Below are 12,598 nucleotides of genomic sequence, written 5' to 3'. Positions count from 1 at the left end.
TAGAAGTAAATCACCAGGCTTTTCTTCCTAGTCTGTCATAGTCTGGAAACTCTGCTGAAATCTGTCTACCATGGGTGACCCTGCTGGTATTTGAAATACTGATAGCATAGCTTCTAGCATCATAGCTATACAAGCCATCACTGTAAGCCAGAGTATTCATTATAAAACAAATTAAAAAATAAATGAGAAAGAATTAGAGAATAAATAATATTTAAAATATTATTAAAGTTATAAAAACCCTTTCTATGTCCACTAAAATTTTTATATTACAGGTACTTAATTTTAATTATATTAGAATTATATTTATATAATTATATTTGAGGTGCTTAATGGTTGGACAATCCTATTCCATAGTGATTCTGCCTCGGAAACCCAAGGAGGGGTCACTATGAGTTGGGGCCGACTCGACGGCAAATAACCACCACCAACAACCAATTTTTAAATGTCTTTTTAATCTTGATGGCTTGCAAAATCATCTTTACCTGCTGCTATCTTAAGTCACGATATACACTTAGAGAGGTGTTTATCATTAATGATAATATATGTAAATCCATATTTGAACAGGGAGCTCTGGAAGTGTAGTGCCTAAGGCACTTGACTGCTAACCAGAAGGCTGGTGGTTCAAACTCACCAGCCACTCCTTGGAAGGAAGATGGGGCAATCTACTTCCGTAGTGATACTGCCTTGGAAACCCAAGGAGGGGTTGCTATGAGTCGGGTCCGACTCAACGGCACATAACAGCAACAATATTTGAACAAGTCTTAAGGATAATTTTAAATCTTTTTGCTTGACTTCTTGTTGGGTCTAATTAAATAATTGCTATGCCTCTTTCCTCAAAATGTGTCTGAAAAAAGCTCCCATTAGGAAGAGAAGTTATTAGCTTACTACCATTCCTTGTTATGTGTTATCATGAACAGTCCATGATTTCTTTGCAAGAATCATTTGAACTTTCTGGTTCATGCTGTGTTTAGTTAAACTGGATAATCTAATCCATGAATCCACTTAACCAGACACACATAAGCCACAGTATACCATGAGCATGAATGTGTGAGGGGCCCCTGTCAAACTTTCTGGCTTGACAAACTTCCAGTTTTCTTTTAGCACAATCCTTGTGAGATCTACAGTGCTAATCCATTTTGTTTTTGTCATTGTTGATTGCCCTCAAGTTAGGTCTGACTCATGGCGACTTTATGTGTAACAGAATGAAACCTTGCTCAGTCCTGCAGTCTCTTCATGGTCATTGGTATGTTTGACCAATTGGGCTATTCTGTCAATCCATCTCACTGAGTGTTTCCCTTGTTTTCTTTGGACCACTACTTTACCAGACATGATGTCCTTTCATAGTGATTGGTCTTTCAGATGATGTGTCCAAATTAAGGAGTGGAGGTATCTTCATCCTTGCTTCTCAGAAGCATTCTGGTTGTATTTTTTTTGAAGGCTGATTTGTTCTCTGGCAGTCCATGGTATATTGAATATCCTTCATTAATACCACAGTTTGAACTCACCAGTTCTTCTTCTGTATTTCTTTTACATATGAATTGATATTAAATATTTTTTAAAGCTTACCTTTTAAGCATCTTAAGGATGGCCATATCTCAATACATATACTTGTTACTTTTTGCTGAATAAATCAATTATGAACTTTCAGAGCTGGAAACAATTTTGAAGATTCCCTAATCTAGTTTCATCAATTTATAAATAACTTATAAATAAGGAAATTCAGATGTTGGCATGTCAAGTGACTTGCCGTGGGTCTTGTAGGCCTAACTAGAGAGAGAATTGGAGGAAGGCTATGAAGACTTATTTTGTTCTGATGTCTTAAGAAAAGAAAAAATAGTATCAACCATAAAGAGCATGGGCAAGCACTTGCTGGAAGTCAGAAGGCTGAATCCAGTATTGCTTGAAGATCCTTTCCAGCTTGGTTTCTCTAAAATTGGATGTAAAACCCTTATGTTGACTCTTTATTTTTAAATGTGGTCCTGAAGAATGACTATTTTTGCAAATAACATAATCTCATTTTGAAAACTGCTTGACTATGTATCTAAAAATCTATTCTGATCTCACCAGCATCCAAGACTAAAGTTTTCTGTATTATTCGGAAGCAGATCCCTTTTCCACACCCCACTCCACCACTTCTTCAAACATCTTAAGTTTTTTAGCTTTGTAAAAAATGTTAATGAAATACAAAGGAATGCTAATTATCAGACAAAGCATTCTTTACCAGAGAACAGTCATTAATTCCCATCATGTATTTTTATAAAAGAACAACGAGGAAAGGAAGTATGCTTCTAAACTGTAAGCACAAGAAGACTTTCTCACTGTATTCGTCGTCATGCATTATGTTAACCTCCAGAACAGCCCTTTTAAATTTAGATTCTCATTCTAAGAACATTTCAAAATGACTTAATGACTGTTCAGTATAGGAAATGTCAGTAGTGAGATTTATTTATTCAGTTGGAATAAACTATAAACCATTCAGAAAATATAAACTCATATTTGCAAGCTTACTATATTGGCAACGTCAGTGCGATGAATGATATATATTATACTCTCATCTTTATTTAGAAACTACTGTTCCTGTATCAATTTAATCACTGCCATGAAGAACAAAGCCAAAGCAATTTCTATACCAAAGATCCCAAATAGAGTTTTGTTTCTATCAGTGATTTGACTGACCCTCTTGTTGAAAGAATGCTGGAAAATCAGAACAAAATATAAGAAGAATCATAGAGCTATGGAAGCAGGGAAGAGTTAAAGGCAGAGAGCAGGAGAAGGAGAGCCAGATGGAGAGTATGGTATCTCCAGTCAGTCATCCCAACTGAAAGGTCAGCAGTTCGAACATACCCAGTGGCTTTATGGGAGAAAGATGTGGTGATCTGCTCCCTTAAAAACTGTAACCCAGAAAAACCTATAGGGCATTTCTACTCTGGCACATGGAGTCACTATAAGTTAGAATTGACTCTATGACACCTAACATCAACAACTTCCCTAGAAGGGTCAGCTAGTTCTGGTGGAGGAGCTGACAGGGAAGAAGCTGAGCAGGGCTTTCAACCTTTTCACAGGGACAGGGGGACAAATGGTGCAGTTTCATTTTCCCAAAGCAGGGGATAAGATTGGTGTGTCTCCTTGGAGGGGAATCTATGTAGGGGATCCTGGATAGAGTGGGAGAACAATGTGGAACAAAACTCAAAATCATTTGGGGAAAAAAAAAAAAGGAGCAGGCTTGGTGGTCTGAGAGAGCCTGGTGGAACCCCTGAGATTATGGCCCTTAGCTGCCCTTCAGGTCTGGAATTGAACCCACACCTGTGGCTTCTAGCCAAACAAAAGGCAGGCATATGAGGTGAACATTTACACTAGGTAGATACACTCCTTGGAGAGAACAATTATGGGAGAATAGAAGGGCTGTTTATGCACAGGGACATAGCTCAGGGGGCAGGAGTGCATGGGAGGGAAGGACACAGGGAAGAGTGGGAAGAAGTGGGAGGGGAGCTGTTGCATTGTGGTAAATTGTAGTCAATGTCATGAGGCAAAGTGTATGTGAACTGCTATATGGAAAGTGAATTTGCTCTGTAAACTTTCACCCAAATCACAATTAAAAAAAAAAAAAAAGGAATAGTGTGTCTCATAGACTTAATCAGAACCTGAGAGGACTAGACATTAAGAGTCAGGGCAAAACAGAAACAGGATAGTTCTCATAGGGAATGAAGTACAACTTTTAATCATCTCAGTATCTGAATGGAGCTATATTGGATTCCTAGAATGCCTAGTAACCAGGCAAAAGTAAAAGAATTACTGTATGATCTAACATTTCTGCTTCTAAGTAGATACTGAAAAGAATTGAAAACAGTAACACAAACAGATATGTGTACACCGATATTCACTGCAGCATTATTCATAACAGCTAAAAGGTGGAAACAACCTACTTATCCATCAAGAGATGAATGGGTAAGAAAAGTGAGGGAAAATTACTCAGCCATAAAGAGAAATGAAGTTCTGATACATGCTACAAAATGCATGGACCTTGAAAAAATTATGCTGAAAGAAATAAGATATACATGATCCCATGAACAAAAAATATCTAGACTAGGCAAATGTATAAGGACAAATTTTATGAGTGGTTACCAGGGACAGAATTGTACACATAAAAGTTGAAATATAAAGTATTTTGTCTATCTATCTGTCTATCTACCTATCTATCTACCTATCTATCTATCTATCTATATGTCACCACTAGTTTGTCAGTTCGAAGATTATTTACCAACTTCTGCAGTTTGAAATTGATCATACATGTAATCAAGTTGCATTGATAATTATTGGTGATTGGAATGTGAAAGTTGAAAACAAAGAAGGATTGGTAGTTGGAAAATATGGCCTTGGTGGTAGAAATAACACTGGAGATTGTACGATAGAATTTTGTAAGGCCAACAACTTATTCAGGGCAAATACTGTTTTTCAACAACATAAATAGTAACCATACATGTGGACCTCTCTGGATGGAATACACAGGGATCAGTTTGACTACATCTGTGGGAAGAAACAATGGAGAAGCTCAATATCATCAGTCAGAAGAAGTCCAGGGGCCAACTGCAGAACAGACCAATAGTTGCTTACATGCAAGTTCATATTGAAGCTGAAGAAAATTAAAAGAAGAGCCAAAATAAAAACTTGAGTATATCCCACCTGAATTAAGAGACCATCTTGAGAATGGAGTTGACACATTTAACACCAGTGTCTGAAGACCAGAGGAGTTATGGGATGATATCAAGGACAAAACAAAACAAAACAAAAAACCAAACTCACTGCCATTGAGTCGAATCCAACTGGTAGCGACCCTCTTTGGGTTTCTGAGGTGGCAAATCTTTATGGAAGTAGATTGCCCAGTTTTCCTTTCAGGGAGTGCCTGGTGGGTTTGAACTGCCAACCTTCTGGTTAGCAGTCAAATGCTGTAGGCACTATACCACCAGAGCTCCTGGTCATCAAGGACATCATGTGATAAAAGCAAAAGGTCATTAAAAAGACAAGGAAGAAAGAAAAGACTAAATTAGATGAGAGAAAAGATTCTAATACTTGCTCTTGAATGTAGGATAGCTAAAACAAATAGAAGAAATGATGACGTAAAAGAGCTGAACAGAAGATTTCAAAAGGCAGCTTGAGAACACAAAGTGAAATGTTATAATGAAATGAGCAAAGACCTGGATCTAGAAATCCCATAGGGAAGAACATTTTTGGCATTTCTCAAGCTGAAAGAAATGAAGAAAAAATTGAGGCTTCTGTTGCAATATTGAAAGATCCTATGGGCAAAAAAATTGAACAACACAGGATGCATCAAAAGAAGATGGAAGGAATACACAGTCACTGTATCAAAAAGAATTGGTTGATGTTAAACCATTTCAGCAGCTAGCATATGATCAAGAACCAATGGTACTGAAGGAAGAAATCCAAGCTGCACTGAAGTTATTGGCCAAAAACAAGGCTTCAGGAATTGAGAGAATACCAACTGAGGTGTTTAAATAAATGGGTGCAGTGTTGGAAGTGCTCACTTATCTATGCCAAGAAATTTGGAGGAGAGCTACCTGGCCAACCTACTGTAAGAGATCCATATTTGTGCCCATTCCAAAGAAAGATGTTCCAACAGAATGCAGAAATTATTGAACAATATCATTAATATCACATGCAAATTTTTACTGAAGATAATTAAAAAATAGTTGCAGCCGAACATAGACAAGGGACTGAAAGAAATTCAAGCCAGATTCAGAAGAAGACAGAGAACAAGGGATACTATAACTGATGCTAGCTGGATCTTGGCTGAAAGCAGATAATACCAGAAATATCTTTACCTGTGTTTTATTGACTACACAAATGCATTTGACTGTGTGGATCATAACAAATTATGGATAACATTGTGAAGAATGGGAATTCCAGAACACTTAATTATGCTTATGTGGAACCTGAATATAGACCTAGAGGCAGTTCTAACAGAACAAAGGGGTACTGCATTTAAAATCAGATTTAAAATCAGAGAAGTTGTATGTCAGGTTATATTCTTTTACCATACTTATTCAATCTGTATGCTGAGCAAATAATCTGAGAAACTGGGCTATACGAAGAAGAACATGACATCAGGATTGGAGGAAGACTCTGTAACAACTTGCGATATGTAGATGACATAACCTTGCCTGCTGAAAGCAAAGAGGACTTGAAGTTTTTATTGATGCAGATCAAAGACTACAGCCTTTTGTATAGACTACACCTGAACATAAAACAAAAATCCTCACAATTAGACTAAAGGAACATCATAATAAATGGAGAAAAGACTGAAGTTGTCAAGGATTTTGTTTTACTTGCATCCAAAATCAATGCCCATGGAAGCAGCAGTCAGGAAATCAAATGACTTCTTACATTGAGTAAATATGCTGCCAAAAACCTCTTCAAAATGTTGAAAGATATTATTTTGAGGAGTAAATTGAGTCTGACCCAAGACATGATATTCTTAGTTACCTCATATGCATGCAAAAACTGGACAATGAATAAGGAAGACCAAAGAAGAATTGATGCATTTAAATTAGGGTGGTGAAGAATCTTTGCTTTACCATGGATTGCTAGAAGAACAAATCTGTCTTGGACAGAGTATAGCCAGAATGCTCCTTAGAAGTGAAAATGGTGAGACTTTGCCTCATGTACTTTGGGCTTGTTATCAGGAGGAACCAGTTCCAGGAGAAGGACATCATGCTTGGTAATGTAGAGCTCAGCTACATACTGGGCTATCCTGCTTAGGGAGGCACTGAAGAGGAGATGCTGAGCTGTTGAGTGTGAAGTATAACAGAATCGACTTTACCACCTGAAACTGCTGCTTTAGGTTCAGATCAGGCAAGGAACAAACCTTGTAACAACCAACCAGACCAAAGAAGAGTGTACTTCAATTGAAGACACAACACTTGATATATGAAACAAGAAGTTTGTGCCCACTCAGCAGCTTCTGAAAGAGCTCTTTGCAGTGCTGCAGTAGTCTTTATTTTCTTCAGTGCCATACTGTGAGATTGCCTAGTACAGCAGCATATTCTTTGTTACCTTGATAGATTATTTTTCTCTTGCACTTTTAAAATAATATCTTTCATCCTTTGAAGCTTGTGTCACAAAGAAGAATCAGCAAATACTATGAAAGTACAAAATTTAATTATTGCTGTGAGATGATGTTTAATTTGAAGTATCATCTGACCAGTGAAATGAGAAACGCGTTGCTGTTAAACTGGTAAAGATAAAACCAGAAATCCTCCATGAAGAATGATTGAATGGAAAAGAAGTGCGTTATCTGACCTACATCCCTGAAGATGTTGAAGGAAACATTTGGCTAGAAGACGGAGATAAAACAAACTCTGTGGTGGTTAATAGTTAACATGCTGGTTCTGTAAGTGCTCACATAATACTATGCTGATGAAAAAGAAACAAGTTGCTTGTATAAAAGAGATATTCTGCTTGCTGAAAGTAAAGATGACTTGAAGCATTTTCTGTTGAAGATCAATGATTGCAGGCATCAGTATGGATTACCTCTCAACCTAATAAAAAAAGAGAAAATTCTTACAATTGGACCAATAGCCCACATCACAATAAATGGAGCAAAGATTGAAGTTGTCAGGGATTTAATTTTATTTGGGTCCACAATCAACATATATGGAAGCAGCAATCAAATCAGATGTCGTATTTCATTGGGCAAATCTGCTGCAGAAGACTTTTTTCAAGCGATGAAAAGCAAAGATGTCTTTTTGAAGATGAAGGTGCACCTAACCCAAGCCATGGTATTTTCAATTGCCTCATATGCCTGTGAAAGCTGGACAATGAATAATGAAGACTGAATAAGAGTTGATGCTTTTGAATTGTTGTGTTGGCTAAGAATACTGAAAATAATGTGGACTGCCAGAAGAACGAACTAATCTGTCCTGGAAGGAGTGTAGCCAGAATGCTCCTTGGAGGCAAGAATGGCCAGATTTGTCTCACCTACTTTGGTCATGTTGCCAGAAGGGACAATTCCCCAGAGAAGGATATAATGCTTGGTAAATTAGAGGAGTCCGTGATAAAGGGGAAGACCTTCAATGAGATGGGTTGACACAGTGGCTGCAATGATGGGCTCAAACATAGCCAGGATTGTGAGTCTGGCATAGGACTAGGCAGTGTTTCGTTTCGTTCTGTTGTACATAGGGTTGCTATGAGTCAGAGCTGACTTTACTGCATCTAACAACACAATAACAACAGTGAATTTAAGGGTGACCTAGAAGTAGCCTGGGTGACATGGAGTTCACAATCGACAACAGAAATGGTAAGTTGCAACAGGTGTCAGACTCAAAGGACAGTCATTTTTGTAGATATCAGCATTGAACATTTTAAAGAAACTATAACTGAAGTTATCTCAAAAGTACCCAGTGAAAACAATAATGACCCATTGTCAGTATGCATCAGAGTTGGTTTTGTGATTCTTAAAGAATTTCTCTTTGGAGACAAAAAAGATACAAAATCCACCCTGCTGTAAGGTGACTATTTTAGGTTTACTATTTCAACAGACCCATGTGACAAATTAGAATAAGCAAACAATATAGAAGTTCTACAAAATAAATTTCAGTTCACTAATGAAGCCAGAGATATGGATATGATTTCTGCCATGAGAGATGATTTTGGTTTCATAAAGTGTGTGTATTGATGTTCTTCTTCATTGAAATTTTAGATGGGAGTCAGCTCCATATTGTGGATGAAGTAAAGTTTACTGTAGTTCCTAATATACTGTCTGACCAAAGAAATCATGCTATTACGATTAAAAAACTTCCCGAGGGTATGGTTTTCATTCCATTCTCATTCAGATAATCTTTTTTCTGGGTACTTTTTCCTATCCCAAAACCGCTAGCCCAAATTAAGGTAAAGAAAAGTCGTTTGAGGATGGCATTATTGCCTATGATGATTGTGGGGTGAAACTGACAATTGCTTTTCAAGCTAAGGATGTGGAAGGATCTACTTCTCAAGGAGGAGATAAAGTTGAATTTATTATTAGTGACAGAGGCCTGGTCAGCAGATTGCAACTTGTATGCAACTCTTAGGTCATTATTCCAACTCCAAAAGGTTCTTGGGTTATTTGGCATTGTTGAAGGATAATTTTGGATTTATTGAAACAGCCAATTATGATAAGGAAAACTTTTCCCACTACAATGAGTTCTCTGGTGATGCTGATAGCCTGAAATTGGGACATGGTCGGGTATCACTTGTTCAAAGGGAAAGGCAACAAAGTTAGTGCACAAAATGTGAATAAAACATACTCAGTGAATGATATTACTGTGGAAGCTGATTCCACCATGTACTCTGGCAAAGTCATTAGTCCCCTGAGGAGTGTTGATCCAACACAGACTGAGTACAAAGGAATGATTGAGAATATGAAAGATGAGGTGTGTATCCATTTGGCATGGTTGGAATGGCCAACAAAGAGGATTGCGTGCAGAACGGGGAGAATGTCAAGTTCCAGTTGTGTAGCTTGGGTCAGAATACATGGATTATAGCCTACAACTTCATACCCCTGCATAGGGTCACAGGGGAATGTGTGAAAAATCTGTTTTGCTTCATTAACTGTGAAGTAGGAGATAGCCAGAAGCTCTTTTTCCATGTGAGAGAGGTTCAGGATGGCACTGGGCTACAGGCAGGAGATGAGGTGGCGTTCTTGGTGATTCTTAATCAGCCCACTGGCAAGCATAGTGCCTGTAATGTTTATAGTCTGTGAAGGTCCCAAGAATTTGCAGCTCCTAGACCTGAGGGGTTTGTCAGTTGCTTGAAGATTATCACCCTGGGTGATGCCAGTGTTCCACACCTAATGGTTCATCATCAGCCAAGGAGACCAAGTAACTCAAGGGGATTTGATACTGAAAGAAAAATTTGTCAAGCTTGTGTCATCGACTAATCACATCCACAAAGCACTTCATTGATCCATTTATGATCAAATTGGGGTGTGGTGGTGTGGCAGTTAGGGTTATGTGTCAACTTGGCTGGGCCTAGTTTTGAGTGGCTGGGCAGCTGGATGTAGTGATTCCCCATGATGAGACTAGTAATCAGCTCCAGGGTGGAATCTACTGTGAGCAGCTGAGTAGTTGCCTTAGGGATGTGGTCTACTTCCAGTGTATAAGAAATAGCTTTGAGAAAGATCTTGAGCTTTTTGGCACATCTGGATCCTGCTTTTGGCTGAGTCTTCATCTCAGTGGCCTGTCATGTTGTCTGTCAATCTTGAGACTATTTATGTACTTGAACTAATGGCCTCTGGTGTTGCTTGATAATTTTGGGACTGTGCTATTTTACTTGTTGACCTTGGGTTTGTCAGCCTCAGCACCCAGCAGCTGCCTGAGTTAAGAGATGTCTCCAATTCCAGTGAGACAGAAGCAAGAGGCAGAGCTGAAGCCCAAGGTTGAGGGGCCTTCACACAGCCCCTAGAGCTGGCACTTTGAACTCAGACTCCTAGCCTCCTAAACTGTAAGAGAATAAATCCCTGTTTGTTAAATCATCTACCTGTGGTATTTCTGTTAGAGAGGCCCAAGAGAACCAATACAGGGGGATTTTGGTAAAGGGTTCTGAATATCTTCCTCTTCATCCCTCCCAAAATCTGGAATCCTTATTCTTTTGAGCTGTTAACATCAGTTTTAGCACTTTCCTCATGTTATGTTTTTTAAAATAAATAAAACCATTTTAAATTAGAAAAATAAAAATAAAGGGTCAGAAAAAAAGACGAAGACCCTAGGTAAGGTGGATTGACACAGTGGCTGCAACAATGGGCGTAAACATAGCGATGATCGTGAGGATGGCACAGGACTGGGTAGTGTTTCCTTCTGTTGTAATAGTGTTGCAGTGAGTCAGAACAGACTTGACAGCACCTAACAATGAAAATGTGTGTATATATATGTATTTGCCACAATAAAAAATGTACTTATTTTCTGGGGATAGTTATGTTATTCAGAGTTTTAGGTAAGCGCCACAATTGTTCATATGCAAAACCCAGGATCAAACAAAAACAACACTTTCAGGGAAAATCAAGTATTTATCTTTTCTTCCTGCTCTAAAAAGTTGAAGGTCACTCAGGTTCCTGTATCTTCACTGTGACTGAAGAGTATTGATTTTCTGCTGAGCTGTAAGTAAGTTAGAAAAACCTCTTTTCAGTACAATGCATTGGACGTCTACTATGTGTTAGGCACTTTTTGAGCATGGAGGATACAAACACTAATAAACACGAATAAGACATAATTCCTGCCCTCGAGAAAATTACTAGGGCCTTTCTCTTTACCTTGCATTCCAAGTTCTTGTCTTATGATAGAATTTTACTAAGTTAACTCATTTTATAATGTGAGAGAGTTTTCCATGTCTTATATGGTGTTCTTGGTTTGTGAAGCTTTTTATCTATCTCTGTATGAGATTACTTTTGTGAATGTATACTGTTTTTTAAAATTTCATGGAAGTTTATTTTGCTGTGGTACCTAATTCTTGCCAGGAAGTAGAGGACCACATATGACTTGGCTTTTGCCTTCTAGTAGTCTTAAAAGATAGAGCTTTTTATTAAGTGTGTCTATATACTTGGGCTTTATTAAGAAATAAATAACAATATGCAAAAACCAAAAATTCCCTAGCCCTGCACCAAACAACATGAAATAAAATGGGGGAACTGAATTAAAAAACCAACTCATGAGATGAAATTAAGGTCCAGCTTAGTCATTCACCACACAAAACACTTACAGTTGCCCTAGGGCTAATAGCCATTGTGAGAAGAGATTGCATTTTGTGACTTAATCTTCCTCCATTCATCAAGATGTTTGTAACTTATAACTTACCCCATGCTTCACAGTAGAGTAGCTGGCTTTGAGATGAGAAAAAGGCATGTCCTTTCGAAGAAAGCTGTTCTTTAAATTCCTAGACCAAGAGACAGCATTATTGAAAATGTATTAAAAAACAAACAAAAAAACATTTTGGGTTCTGTGCTATGAATTGTTTTCTTAGCCCAAAGTGTAAGTGACCTTTATCTGTCAGTTTATAATGTATTGCCATAGATTGCTATTGAATCATTAATAAAGTGATCTGTCATCTTTAGGTAAATGGATAATACCAATCTCTTTATGCCTGTTGCCAATTAGTGATGAATATAAGGGTATATAAGGAGCTCTGGTAGCATAGTGGCTAAGGCACTTGACTGCTAACCAGAAGGCTGGCGGTTCAAACCCACCAGCCACTCCTCGGAAGGAAGGTTGGGCAATCCTACTTCCATAGTGATACTGCCTCGGAAACCCAAGGAGGGGTCGCTATGAGTCAGGGCTGACTCGACGGCACATAACAACAACAACAACAAAGGTTAGCTCTGTGCTCTGCATGGCTTGGTAACCTTTAGTTTCTTCTTTGGGATGTTTCATAAATCAAAAACTAGGGAAATATGAAAAGAAAATATTTGTAGAAAAGAAGAACAAAAAGGAAAGACTTGATTAGAGCCAGCATGTTCAGTAGTGTAGGGCAGGGGCAAGAACAGACACTAAAAGTTTAAGAGCTGCAGTCTTTTCCTGACCCTGCCACAGCCTAGCTGTGTAGTGTTGGGTAAGTCACA

At 38.2% G+C, this 12,598-nt stretch overlaps 1 pseudogene; it reads left to right on the top strand.

Annotated features, from left to right (window-relative positions):
* Positions 1-8,308: 8,308 nt before the first annotated feature.
* On the top strand, positions 8,309-9,928 carry LOC103207049 (annotated as a pseudogene).
* The last annotated feature ends 2,670 nt before the right edge of the window (positions 9,929-12,598 follow it).

Source organism: Orycteropus afer, unplaced genomic scaffold, assembly GCF_000298275.1.
Source record: "Orycteropus afer afer isolate SDZICR_OR568_19922 unplaced genomic scaffold, OryAfe1.0 scaffold00347, whole genome shotgun sequence".
In the NCBI taxonomy this organism is placed as follows: Eukaryota; Metazoa; Chordata; class Mammalia; order Tubulidentata; family Orycteropodidae; genus Orycteropus; species Orycteropus afer.
Note: the sequence above shows the minus strand (reverse complement) of the source record. Positions and strands in the feature narration are given on the sequence as shown.